This window comes from Carlito syrichta, unplaced genomic scaffold, assembly GCF_000164805.1.
Source record: "Carlito syrichta isolate Samal-C Ts95f unplaced genomic scaffold, Tarsius_syrichta-2.0.1 Scaffold316004, whole genome shotgun sequence".
In the NCBI taxonomy this organism is placed as follows: Eukaryota; Metazoa; Chordata; class Mammalia; order Primates; family Tarsiidae; genus Carlito; species Carlito syrichta.
The window spans coordinates 1,557,105-1,571,752 of NW_007260100.1; positions in this window are offsets into that span (position 1 = coordinate 1,557,105).

A 14,648-nucleotide genomic window follows, 5' to 3' on the forward strand; every position below is an offset into this window, starting at 1 on the left:
AGACTCAACTTCCCAATGAGTTACAGAAATTTAAATACTATCTAAAGTTTACAGAAACAATTGGGGTTGGCATTCTGGTAAAACAGGTTATGAGAGTGAGAGAAAGAGGAGTTTTATAGAGGGGCGAGAGAATAAATGGATGAGGAAACAGAGAATGACTTGTAAATAATTGTCTTTGGAACTTAAATGCTCTTTGGAGACAGGCAGTATACTTGTAAGAAGGTTGGCTCAAGTATGATCATATCTTGCTCTTCTTTTCTGCAGTAGCTAAGATAACAGGAAGGGGAAGCAGTGACACTATGGCTAAGTAGGGATAAGAAAGTCAGAGACTTTGTGGCAAAAAGCTATACTTTGGGGTAAATTTCCGTACACTCCTTCAAAATAATAGCTAGAAATTGAACACTGATACATATTCATTCAGAAACGTTTTAGATTAAATTCCAAAGTCGATACTCTTTTCAAATACAGCGTCTCTTCATTCTGCATCACAGATTGTGTCCAGATGTAGTATTATGGAGACTTGAACTAGAAAAGTTAGGTAATGCATATCCAAATCAAAGGGAAAATAAGCAATTTGCTTAAGGAAAACTCAAACAGATTCTGGGTATATTTTTATGGCCTGTATTTGGAGGTCTAGTATTACGGCTTTGAAGTTACCTTTCAAACTTTAATCATAAGCCTTGTCTTAGTGTTTGTGTGGCAGTAGCTAAATGTGTGAACTCCAGGGTTTTAAATGTGGTTGTGCTCCCGCTGTCATGCCTGATGATACAACAATTGATCATCCAACACAAAGAATAAGGAGGCCTGACACCTGTAGAGATCAAAACAACTACCATTAAAAACACATTACATGATCATGACCCATCAAATAGTGCTAGATATCTGGATTGATCAAGTCCCCAGAAGATAATGGTGTATCCTTCAGCTTAGGTTGAAGAATGACCAGAAGTGGGGGGGGGGAGGGGGCATTAAAATGAAAAATGGTCCTGCTGGCAGCCCTGCTGTGAGGGGGAACGAGAAGTGAAAGAGAAAACACACCTGAAAAGCTGTAATGGCTCCAAAACAAACTGTACCAAACCAAACCATAATCACAGACTATTAAAGCTCATAGTCTTGATCACCACCTCCTTCAGACCCTTATTTTTCTAGAGAAAAGCACAGACAAACTAATGGAACACTAACAACAGTAACTCTTTAGAAGTGCATGTAAACATAAATTCACTGACTATTCCAATACTCCTCACTTTACAGATTTGCTCAATACTATCATATTACTAACTTCTGCCTCCAAAATTCTCTAAGCACCCTTCCCACTCCTGAACTTTTCAGACACCTCAGGATCCCCTGGTGTGCATTCTCCCTTGCTACAGAAAGCTACTAAACCTAACAAACTATAGTTTTGCTTTTGGTAATCTTTGGCTGACTGTTTTTAACACCTTTGTTAATACAAAGTAAGAAGGTGTCTGACAGAAAGGGGTCTTCCAATCATTCTTCCCTATCGTGCTCTCGCATAGAGGTCATAGAGAATGCATATATATTATGCAAATGCATTTTGTACTTCTATATTGACTAGTGGTACAATCCTATGGTGCTGATTTCATTGCTGTTATATTGGTGAGTATATATTTGTGTACATGATCCAAATTAGCATAGTTAATATGCCTTTATGAGAATGTGAGTTTGACCACATTCAATAATATTATGAGTATATTAATATTGAGTTAGACTCCCTGTACTCAACAATGAATAACCCATCATTTTCCAGAAGTGGTTTAAGTATTTAGAGATTTATAATTGTGCAGTACCTTGCATGAGAAATGTGCACTCTTTGCCTTACCTCACTAGACAGCCATTAATAGAGAACTACAGAGTCTAGCCCTGTCACTTTGACATCTTCTCTTAGAGCTAAATTTACTTTCAACAACAAAGATGCAACAAATAATTATTCAAAGGTTGTATATCAGAGCTCTGTCGCTATCTCTGCCTCTGTTCATAGATGTAAACACTCTATCCTCCACCACACTTTTTTTATCTTTAGAAAAATAACCCTTTTTAGCACTTTTTTTCTAACTTAAAAGACGAGTAAGAAGTTACTCTTTAATTATTTGTCTCCCTTAAGCAATCAGTTGTGGTTGTGGTGGCCTTCTTAATTCCTTTGATAGAATAATGAAATGCTGAAACCAAAAGTGTTTATTAGTGATTGTATCAGTCAGCGTTCTCCAGAAAAATAGAATAGGAGACACACACACACACACACACACACACACACACACACACACGACCCTTGAGCAACACAGGTTATACACAGATGTTTTTCCTCCTCTGTGACTCCTGAGATAGTGAGACCAACTCTTCTTCTTCCTCCTCCTCAGCCTACTTAACAGGAACATGATGAAGATGAAGACCTTTATGATGATCCACTTCTATTTAATAAATTGTAAATATATTTTCCCTTCTTTATGATTTTCTTAATATTTTCTTTTCTTTAGCTTTAGTGTAAGAATACAGTATTTCATGCATATGACAAAAAAACATTAATCAACTGGTTATGTTATCAGTAAGGCTTTCAGTCAACAGTAGGCTATTAGTAGTTAGGTTCTGGAGGAGTCAAGAGTTATATGCGTTGTTCAAGGGATATCTATATCTTTATATTGATAACTTTCTGTATATATCAAAAAACTGAATTTATTTATAAAAAATCGTGTATTTATTTTTGCATCTTTAAACTTCAGTCACCTTCAAAGGACTCTCCATTAGATGAAATATACCTTCAAGACACTTCTTCCACTGCTCAAAATGGTTTTTGAACTCATCAATTTTGATGCCTTTTAAGTGCTTTGCCATTTTTTTTTTCACCTCTTCCACATCGGCAATACATTTCACTTTAAGGTCTTTTTCCATCCAGGGAAACAATAACAACAAACAAGTCTCTCAGGGCGAGATCAGGTGAATAGGGAGGGTAATGCATTGGGGTGATGTTGTTTTTGGTCAAAGACTGTTGAACACTCACCATGGTGTTGGCAGGTGCATTGTCATGGTGGAAGAACCAGCCACCTGTTTGCCACAACTCAGGATGTTTTTCCACAAACTGTGACACAACCTTCTCAAAACTTCCAGGAAAAATCTTTGGTTGACCATTTGATCTGGAGGAACAAATTCTGAGTGTACCACAAGGGGCCTAGCCTCCAAAAAGATAATTCTGGGCTTTTATGTGTCTCCCTCCCCCCACCGCACCATGGGTGGAGGAGGCGCTCTTTATTTTAAGTTTTTTTTTTTGTTTGTTTGTTTTTAAGAAATAGGATCACAGGATTACAGACTGGCAAGTTCTGAATCTATAAGGAAGGCCTCAGCCTGGAAACAAGCAGGAGCTGATGCTGCAGTTTTGAGGCAGAATTTCTTCTTTGGAAAACTTTCATTTTTGTCCTTAAGGCTTTCAACCAATTAGATGAGGTCTACTCACATTCTCGAGGGTCATTTCCTTTATTTAAAGTCAACTGATTATTGATATTCATCACATCTGTGAAAGTATTTCACAGCAACCCCTAGAGTAGTGTTTGATTAAATAAGTGGATACTATAGTCTAGACAAGTTGATACCTAAAACTGACTACCATAGTGATCATCTTAACAAACTCGATTAATTTTATACGTGGTTAGTCACCTACCTAACAAGTTTATGGCGTACTAGAATTAATACACAAATCTATTCATACCACACTGAGAATTCTCACCAATCAAAAACCTTGGTGTATACCACTATATTTATGGGCATATTATATTGCTAAAGTACTTGTTGCTCATAGTGTTTCTCATGTTTGTGATTAATGTGGAAAGATTATCCCGAGAGTGTTAAAGGCATCTCATATATATTACATGGTCAACTAAATGCTATTACCAAGATACGCATAGTAAATTGACTGATGTGCTTGTAAGTCTTAAATATTTGAAACACACAGAAATACTGTTGAGTTGTTTTATAAATTGGGTGACTAAAGACCACTAAGTTACTTTTTATTTTACCTCTACCTTGCAATTCAACTTTAATAAAAATTTATATTAGTTTATTTATAAAATAAATTTTGTTTAACTCACATTTACTTACTTCACAAATCAGGTATTATTAAGATGTGTTATTTATAAGAATTTACATTTTTCTCTACTAAGAATACTTACAGGCTACCAGTGAGATTATATCATAAATTAGTTTCTAAATAATGTTAGTAAATTCAGTGGAAAATATTTTTATGATAGAAAATGGGATTTCCAATTAGATGATTCGGCTTTGTTACACAATGGGTAGCTTTGAGAATCAAGATCATGATGCAGTCAGACTCTCAATATTCACCACTGTTTAATTAGAATCTCTGCAAATAAACTTGATACTAGATATAAAGCATAAAATGGCATGATCTTTTAGGTCATAGAAGAAGTGCAAACATTTTATTAGTGATTTCATCATTTAGTCAGAAAAAAAAAACTAGTTTTTCCAAAATGCTTGGTAAAATATTAGCAACAATTTGAAAATTATTCAATGTATAACAAATCAAAAAGGAAAAGACAGCCAGACATGGTGCCTCACACATGTAATTCCAGCACTTTGGGAGGCCAAGGCGGGAGGATTGCTTGAGCCCAGGGATTCAAGACCAGCCTGGGCAAACTACTAAGACTTTGGTTCTACAAAAAATTAAAAAAAAAAACTAGCTGGGCATGGTGACATGCACCTGTAGTCCATGCTACTTGGGAGGCTGAGGAGAAAGAATCACCTGAGCCCAGGAGTTTGAGGCTGCAGTGAGCCATGATTGTGCCACTGCACTGCAGTCTGGGTGGCAGAGACTCAACTTTAAAAAAAAAATAGGCAAAGGGAGGTTCAAAACAAGAAATATAAACTCCCAATAGAATATAAAAAATGTTTAATTATACTAATAATACTATGAAAATTAAAATAAAATATTTTCAGCCTACTAAATTGTCAAATAGTAAAAATACGAGTTTTCATGTTGGTAGAATACACACCTATACTGCTGGTGGTTGTAGACACAAGTAATTTTTCAGTAGGCTAATTTGGAAATCTTTATTAAAAAATGCATTCTCTTTTTATTAGTTCATTTTCTATTGCTTACAACAGAATACCTGAAACTGGGTAATTTTTATAGAAAAAAGAAAATATATTTCTTACAATTCTAGAGATTGAGAAGTCTGAGGTAAGAGCCTCTTTCCTGGTGAGGACTTTATAGAGTCCCAAGGTGGCACGGTGCATCACAAGGTAAGGGTGCTGATGCTGACTGTGCTAGTATGCCAACTCAGATTTCTCTGTCTCTTTCTCTTTCTTCCCCACCCTTCTCTCTCCTGTATCTTTTGATTCAGGACCTCACTCCATTGCCCAGGCTTGAGTGCAGGATCACGATCACAGCTCACTGCAGCCTCAAACTACTGTGCTCAAGCAATTCTCCTACCTCAGCCTACCAAGAAGCTGAGGCTACAGACTCACGCTACCACGCCTGGCTAATTTTTAAAAAAAAATTTTTTTGTAGATACAGTGTCTTGTTATGTTGTCTAGGCTGGTCTCTAACTCCTGGGCTCAAGCAATCCTTCTGCCATGCCTTCCCAATATGCTGGGATTTCAGAAGTGAGATACCACACCTGAATTTCTCTTCTTATAAAGTCACCTGTCCTCCTCCCATGATAATCCATTAATCTTTTAAATCATTAATCCATGAATAGATCAATTCATTAATCTGTCTTCATGAGTCAATCACCTGTCCATGTCTCAATACTGCTATATTGGGGATTAGTTTCAACACGAGTTTTTGGAGGGCATATGAAAACCAAAGCACTCGTTTTCTCAATAATTCAATTTCTAGGAATTTATCTTAAGGATATTATATAATAAGCAGACAAGGATGGATGTTGTAGGATATTCATGTTTATAATAATTATAAGTTAATGTCAAGAAGTAGAAAAGTTGTTCAATAAGTTACAGTTTATTCATGCAATGGAATACTCTGCAGTTTTTTAGATGTTTTATTTGAATATCTATAATGAAAAACTGGGTTGTAAAAAAGTATCCGTAACATGCATAACATGATTCCAGTTTTTTAGGTTTTTTAAAATATGAATGTATACATCAAAAAATGCCTGGGAATGCAAACAGCAAAGTGTTAACAATTTATTTGTTTGGATAGTATAATTATTATTGTTCTTATCTTCTCCTTTTGGCTTACCTTCATTTTATATTTTTTAAATAGCATAAGTTTTTCTGTAATGGGAAAAACAATGAGTTATTTTTAATTTAAAAAAAAAAAGATGTGCCTAAGGAAATTAAAAATGTTACATGCTTACTTTTCAAACTAGATATGCTGCTATTGACTGAATTATGGTCCCTCCCCCCACCTCAAATTCTTATGTTGAAGCCCTAACCTCCATCTCTACTATTTGGAGAGAAGGATTTCAGAATGCAATTAAGGTTAAATGAAGTCATAAAGGTGGAATCCTAATCTGCTCATAATGGTGGTCTTATAGGAAGAAGAGGAGAGAGAGAGCTCTTTCTCCATGAGCATAGATTGAGAAAAGTCCTTGTGAGCACACAGTGAGATGATTGTCTGCAAGCCAGGAGGAGAGATGTTGTCAAAACCTGATCATACTAGCATCCTGATCTCAGACTTCCCAGGCTCCAGAATTATGAGAAAATAATGTTTGTTGCTTAATTTACCCAGTCTGTGGCATTTTGTTATGGCAACCCTAGTAGACTAAGATACATGCTTTCAGTAATTTATATATTTTCCCCTGCCTGCTCCCCCCCAAATACTTCAATTGACTAAAACAGGGTATAATTAGTAAGTCCTCTTAAGTCAGAGGAATGAGCTTAGTCAAAACTCTGAAGAGGATGTCATCTTTGGAAGGGTTGTGAGGCTGGTGTGACAATGATGATTGGAGCAGTATAAGCCGTGGCATGAAGGTGGGGCAATATGAGGCATGGTTGGCAGATAAGAAGCAGACCAATGTGAGGATATAAATGAGAAAAGACCATCAGATGATAGGGCTCTCATTCTTCCAATAAAATGCCCTTTCAAAATTGTTACTATTCACAACTGACAAAGGTAAGCAGTCAGGGGTAACAATGTGCTTTGAAATGATTTGATTGGTTTTCTATTAATGATTGACTAAACACATTTAATTATTGGTTTATTTGACAAGCATTTGGAGAGTTCTTACTATGGTCCAAGTGCAGTGACACCAGAGCCAGAAATAAAAGCATGATTTCTGACCTAGAGATGCCCACAGTCTAGACAGATTGGTCTTCCGAAAGGAATGTGCTTGGGGAAGATGCATAGTGATGAAGTGAGAGTCAGTGGATGCTGCAAAGTCTTTAGAAAAGTATTACCACTTAAGCATTTATTCCAGAAACTTTAGTCATTATTTTCTTTAATTCTTACAAGCATGCTATTAAGATGGAACTTATCTTCATTTCACAGAGGAGGAAACGGGAAGTTCAGAGTGATTAAGTTATTTGCCTAAGGTCACAGAACTGGTAAATAGTCAATCATAAATATGAATAGTGTCGGCTTAATTCCAAGACCTGCTACTTTTTTTGCTTTATATCATATCTTCCCTTCAAGCTGCTTATGATCAAGTTATGCAATTATCTTATTTCTTGTTTACCTCTCCCCACCCAGTATGTACATTCAAGAACAGAAATTTTTCTTACTCATTGCTATGGCTCCAGCATCTAGATCAGCATATGACATATATTTGGCACTTATTACCATTTGTTGAATTCATGTAATATATACATCAAAATTTATTTTCTTATCATTTTTGTTATTATAAGCTAATTCAAAGAGGGATACATGCATTCCAGTTGGGGTTGGGGAAAAAAAGCTGTTAGAATTTCTATTCATATTTGAATCCTGCTGCAGCAGAATGAAGAGTGGTGGTTTTGGCAGGGCATGGTGGTTCATGCCTGTAATCTCAGTACTTTGGGAGGCTGAGGAGGGAGGATCGTTTGAGCCCAAGAGTTTGATACTGCAGTAAGCTATGACTGTGCCACTGCACTCCAGTCTGGGTGACAGATTGAGACCCTGTCTCTAAAAAAATAAGAGACAATCTCCTCAGAAGAAGCCAATGTTATTAGTTTGGGTCTCCTTTTAGAGATATTTAACATATATATAAGCAAATTTAAGTCTGTATGCACATGTGTCACTTTCACGTTTAAAATTACATGACAATATACCATATACACTATTTTGAGCCTTCTAAAATATTTCTTTTGTAAAATGAACAATGTGAAATAAATATTTGTCAAGACAAAAAATTTTTTAAAAAGAGACAAGAAAGGTGGTCTAGGTGGCTGGAAGGTAGGCAACAATGCCATGCTGAGGATATTGGACGTTATCCTTAAAGCCATGGGAGTAAAATAAAGTTTAACACAGCAAACGTGGAGTGATGAGGCAAGAATCAGATATTATAGTGGTGCATTGAAATTATAGTTGAGGAGTTTGGACTGCATAAAGTAGAAACAGAGGAGCCATTGAAGGATTATTAAGCTGGAGAGCTACATGTTATATTTGAATTTAGGTAAGAAAGTTTTTACCCATTGAAGGAAAGGAAAGAGGAAAAATAGAGGCAAAACCAATCTCTTGTGATTTCGGCAACTGATTTAAAGAAAAAAAAATCTTCCTATTGGATCATTCTTAAAGACAACTTCAAAATGACTTCTTGGAACAGATGAGTTAAATGTCTTCTCCCTATGTTATTGCCTACTGTGTGTATCCAACACATTTTCTCATAATTTCCACCATGTCTCTTTAATACAATCCTGTCTCAATTCTTTCTTTATTGTTGACCATTAATTTGGAGGACATTCTTGGATTATTCTCTTCTTAATCATCTTCTCATGCATCCAAACTGGCCTGGTAGCTTCACTCTATGCTATGAAGCCAATGTTAAATCCACTTAAATAACCACTTAAATCCTCTACAGTTACAGCCTGTTCTAGGACCTTGCTAAAAAACAATACTATCTCTATCTAGTTTTTATAAAATCCTATGTACATCGACCATGCAACATGATAATAATGATAAAAATATTTATTTGGCTGAAACAGGGATGATAAGTAAGCAGAACCCATGAAAGTCTCAAGTGTCAGTTTGATATGCTGTTTCTGTCCATCTTGGGTCACTGTCATGTGGAAAGGGCTGAATGTATAATTAAACAATTGTCATAATAGTTCTAATTAGCAAGAAGTTGTGCAAGAAGAAATTGATATTTTTAATTGTGATACAAGTTCCTTGGCGTCCTATGTATCTTAGATTTGGAGGGATGCTGATAGAGGCCATATCAATGTGACTAGCTGGCTGTGGGACTCACACATTTGGTTGGACTGACTCTCTGCAGGTTGTCTCAATAGCTTGTTTATTCTGAATTCAGAGATACAAGTCATTGGAACCAAGGTGCTGCTGTGAGTTGGACTGTTGTCCCATAATCTAGATGAGTCACATAACTGGAGATTGTTTTTAATCTTCTTTCATTTCTCTAACCCTGTCATCTGTTTTGTTTTAGCAAAACCTCCATTCAGCTGACTGTTATCAGGGAGCCCACTAAACGAAGAGGACTCATTTAACTGGCACAAAAGAGCTCTGAGAGTCTCCTTTCCCCAACCTCATTCTGCCTAAATTACCATATGATGAACATGCATTTATTTTTGTAATAATAATTAGCATTATTGCAGTTCATATTTTCCAAGAGCAGTAATATTTCATCTTTAAATCTCTAAGGCTCCATGAGTTAGTTCAGTATTTTTTCTATATAACAAATTCGGAAACTGAGGCACCATGGGGTTAAAATGGAAATGACTTACTCATAATCACAATGCTGGGATTAAAGCCCAGGAGAAGAGACCCAATTCTGGGCTCAGACCAATGAGCAATACTCCTTCCCCACATGAGTTTTGGGGTTTGTATTAATTTTAGCTTATAATAGTGTGACTGCTACCTAAAAGCAATTTTCTATAGATCTGAGAAAGTTTTAAATCCATCATGTTAAGCACAATTTTAAAATTATTTCTACCTTTTTAGCTTTGTAATTTATCTTTAAATGCCCATTGAAACCCAAGGCACATAAATTTAAAAATTGCTAACATGTACAACAATATTTTTATTGTACATTTTTGGACAAAATAATTAGCCGAAAGAAATAGAGGAAATGAAATCAATTTGGAAGAGAAAAAAAAGCCATCAAAACATATTTTCTTAAAACTTTGTCAAAATAAAGGGTACTATCGACATCAGAATATACAAATACCTTTGTATACTTAAATTCTTTTGGCAAATACCTCTCTGTTACTCTTCATTTTATTCAGAAGGGTCCAGACCAAACCTTAAATGTTCATGTTCTTACCAATAAAATAAAATTTTTTCATTTTTATCAGTAGTGTTGTGTTTTATTTAACTTTTTTATTACTGTTTTTAGTTCCAAATGGGCCTGATTTGTTTAATACTGTCCAAATAAAACAACTGTTCTAGCTTTATATCTGTGTATATATGTGACAAGTAAAAATTGTATATATTTATAGTGTGCAGCATGATGTTTTGATCTACATATATACTGTAGAATGGGTAAATAAAGCTACTTAACATATTCATAATTACCTTACATACTTACCTTTTTTCTTGTGGTGAAACACTTAAAATTTACTCTCAATCTCTTAGCAATTTTCAAGTATGTAGTCCGTTGTTATTAGCTGTAGTCACCACATTGTACAATAGATATCTTGAACTTATTCCTTCTATCTAACTGAAATTGTGTATGTAAGCTTTGACCAACATCTTCCCACACCCCCTGACTCTTCAGTCCCTGGTAACTACCATTCATTCTTCTGTTTCTGTGAGACAGACTTTCTTGGGTTCTATATATAAATGAGATCATGCAGTATTTGTCATTCTGTGTCTAGTTTATTTCATTTAATATAATGTTCTCCAGGTTTATCTATGTTGTTATAAATGATAGAATTCCCTTCTTTTTTAAGGCTGAATGGTATTCCATTGTAAAAACCTTTTTAAAACTGTTCTTTCTTGTGGACCTATAACCATTTATAATAGAATCACCCTGTAGCCATTTTTCTTCTCTTCCAGTCAGACAGGCCTCATTTTTCAGGATAAGCAGGGCCATAGAGACATTTTTTTAGGACCATACTCATTGAGTAGCCTGGGCTCTAAAAGTAAAATGTTGGCTTGTTGCTAATATATTGTGCAAGTATGAAGAGTTCTGTTGATACTTACTTCTCATCATTTTCTAGGACAGATGTATATTGTGTTATATTTTTATTAATTTTGGCAAATGGTCCTGGTATGTCAATTTTGTTATAGACTGTAAACAAGTAACAATTAATAAATATTATACATTTGAATATTTTTTATATTCCTAATTCTTCATTATAAAATTATTTTAGGTTTAAATCAGTTTTCATAGTCTGTAATTATGATATATGTACCACAAGAGTTCAGTTGGTCTCTGTTCCCCAGTTTACAATGTCAGCACAGTTTGAAGAATTCAAATACTTGGGTTAGTAGAGATGTTCAACTTAATTCAATTCAATATACATTTGTTGAATGTCTAATATTCAAGCACTGACTATGTGATAGGCACAGTTCCAGGCATTGGGAATAAAGTCATATATAAAGCAGTAAAATATCCCTGCCCTCAAAAAGCCTACTATCTAGTAGAGGGAGATATATCCAGGTTTTGATAAATGCTATGTAGAAAAATAAAACAAGAAAAAGGCATATGCAGTGAGAGTGAGACGTGTTGGAAGTAGTATGTTTATTCGCTGCCTGTAGAGTTTTATGAGATTAGAGTAGGGAGTTAAAGGAAAACCTAGGAGTCTTGGGCTTCTTGAGGCATAAACAGTGATGAAGTCATATAAATTAATCTGGATAATCTTAAGGCACATTAGACTGAAAAAGCTCTGAGCATTAGCAGGGAGAGAGAAAAGGAGGACTTTATAAGCAGAGATCTGCCCCTGCCTCAGCCTCAGCCCCTGCCTCAGCTCCTTCACAGTGACAAGGATGATGTGGGAGCCAAAGAAGAGTGGTCTTATCTGAAGTATGCACAGCTCCTGAGCGCCCCACTTTCCCATTGTGAGTGAATGTGTAAGAAATGGAACATTATCTATCATAGTCTTGTGAATAAAAAGTCATGTCTAAACTAAGCACAACACTTGACAGAATTTGATGAGTTCTGTGACAGGAATGCAAAGATAGTACATAGGCATAGAGAGAAAACAAAAGACTCATTTTTACTTGAAGGCTTCATGGAGGAGTTGGCACCTTTATGACTGAGTAGTTGTACACATCATGTTTATTTTGAATATGATATCTTTCTCCTTTAATATGCCAGATGTGCTTGCCCAGCCATATAGTAAGCAAGCGACTCTGTGGTAGATTCCTAAATCATGTATACCAAAAACGGTTCCAAAAATCTACTTTAGGGAACATACACTTCTGTTATCTGAGTCATGCTGCAGATGAATATACAGAAATGTGGTCTAATGTTGCAAATTTGATGTGTCATATACATGATCAAAAGCCACAGATACTTTAACTGGTGATAGCCTTAATTATTATTACTAACCTAGATTTTCATTTTAATTTTTGTAATAAGATTGAAGTTAGCTTCTGTGTCAAGAATAAATTTAAAATCAAATTTATGTTTACTGGAAGCAGAGGATACATCAATAGAAACTTGATCGAGATTGGTCATAAAAACTACAATTTAATGAGTGCCAGCTGCTTTATACACAGCATTACTAAGCCCTATGGAGCTCCGCAAAGGTAATACTATTTTAGATGTGAACTTCTCTTACAAAGATGTTAAATGACTATTACTTACCCAAGATCACACCATTAGTATGTAGCAGGGCTTAGATTGGACCCTTAATCCTACACATTTCAACTACCTCATGGTGCTCCCAAGAAGGGAGCACCAAATGTTGACACTGGATCAATTGGTTTAACAAACTGTACACCTTGAGCAGTAGAAACAAGGTTTACATCACTGGTCTCTTCCCAGACGTGCTTGACCTGTGTGCTTACACAGCCTAGCTGTTTCAGTCACCACCACAAGAACGGTAAGAAACTGCAACAATTATTTGTTGCAGTCAATAGTTGTTGGAAATTATTTGCTGTGTTGAGAAGTCCAGGAACTCTCTCCAGAAAGTAAATGCAAGCGCCAGCACTTAAATGGAAGTTTTCATAAAACTAAGTGGACTACAAGTACAATTTGTTATTTATCTCAGGAGAATAATGTTAAAGAGTGATAATAATACCATGTTTTCTCAATTTTGGATGCTCAGAACTGCTTGTTTCATTTTATACATAAGTGTTCTTCAAATGAAGCATAATAATGCTTGAAAGTTTATTTTAGAACACTATGTCATGTTTGCCCAGCCATATAACAATCTGTTTGCAGAGTCCTTTCATTTGCTTTTTGTAAAGATACTGGGCATGCAGCAGATATTATTATTATTTCTGATTTTCAAAAGTGGGAACTAAATTTCAGTTTATATAATCTGGTAAGGTTGAATAGCTATTGAATGATGTAGCCAATAATTGATCCCAGGTTTTTCACATGCTGCTAAGAAGTCTTTCTTTACAGTATGTTGTTTCAGAGCCTTTGTAATCTTGATTCATCACTTGTTTCAGTAGAACTTCATCAACTATCCTATTCATCATAGTACAATAATCATGATTCAAGGTATCTGTGACTACAGTGGTCTTTCCAAGCTTATTTGTTTATTGTCTTATATCTCAGTCCAAGTGTGTTGCTATGGCAACAGGCACTATAGAAATGCACAAGATAAATAATAGATTATGAATCTTCACAGGTGTCCAGCTGGGATACCTTTAATGAAAAGCCACTACAAAATTGAAAAAATATTTCTCATATATATGTTATGACCCACATGTTGAAACTACTTACTTATAAGTAGGTATGTCTATCACCAAAAAGCCAGATGAGTTCTTTTTAAGTTAGAAACACTTTAGAGTAGTCACTTTAGATTTGCACTTTAGCAGAATAATTAAATAATAATTTAAAGGTAATAATTACTTTATTCCCTTTAAAGTTGCCAAGCCTAAAAACTAAATGGGCTCATTGCTTTGCTTCATCCCTCTCAACTCAAATCAAATGTGGCTTAACATTTGCACTACAGCAGACACTTGTATGTCTTGATTTAAAGATTTCATGGACACATTTTAAAGGAACTGTGACAAATGACAATATATATAGATGAGGAAGCCCAGAAGTGTGAGAAGTCTGGAATTCATTTTTTGTGCAGAATAGTTGAAGAAGCAGGTAAAGAAAAAACAAAAGAGCACAGGAGAGGTGCCTCAAGGGTTTGAAGACTCATCAGAAGAAGAGGCAACTTATTCTTCAGTCTTTTGGACTGCAAAAAAATGCAACCTAAGTGTAGCAGTGAGAGGAGGCAGGTTTTGTTTCCACATGCAAACTGACTGTGCAACACCGAGAGCTTGTCAATGTTGAAAGGACTGCCTCATGATGCACTGAGCTCCGCGAGAGGATTCCTGGAGGGTGGGATGCTTAAAAAATAAAACCGCTAGGATCCCTTCAATCTCAGAATTACATAATTCTTGG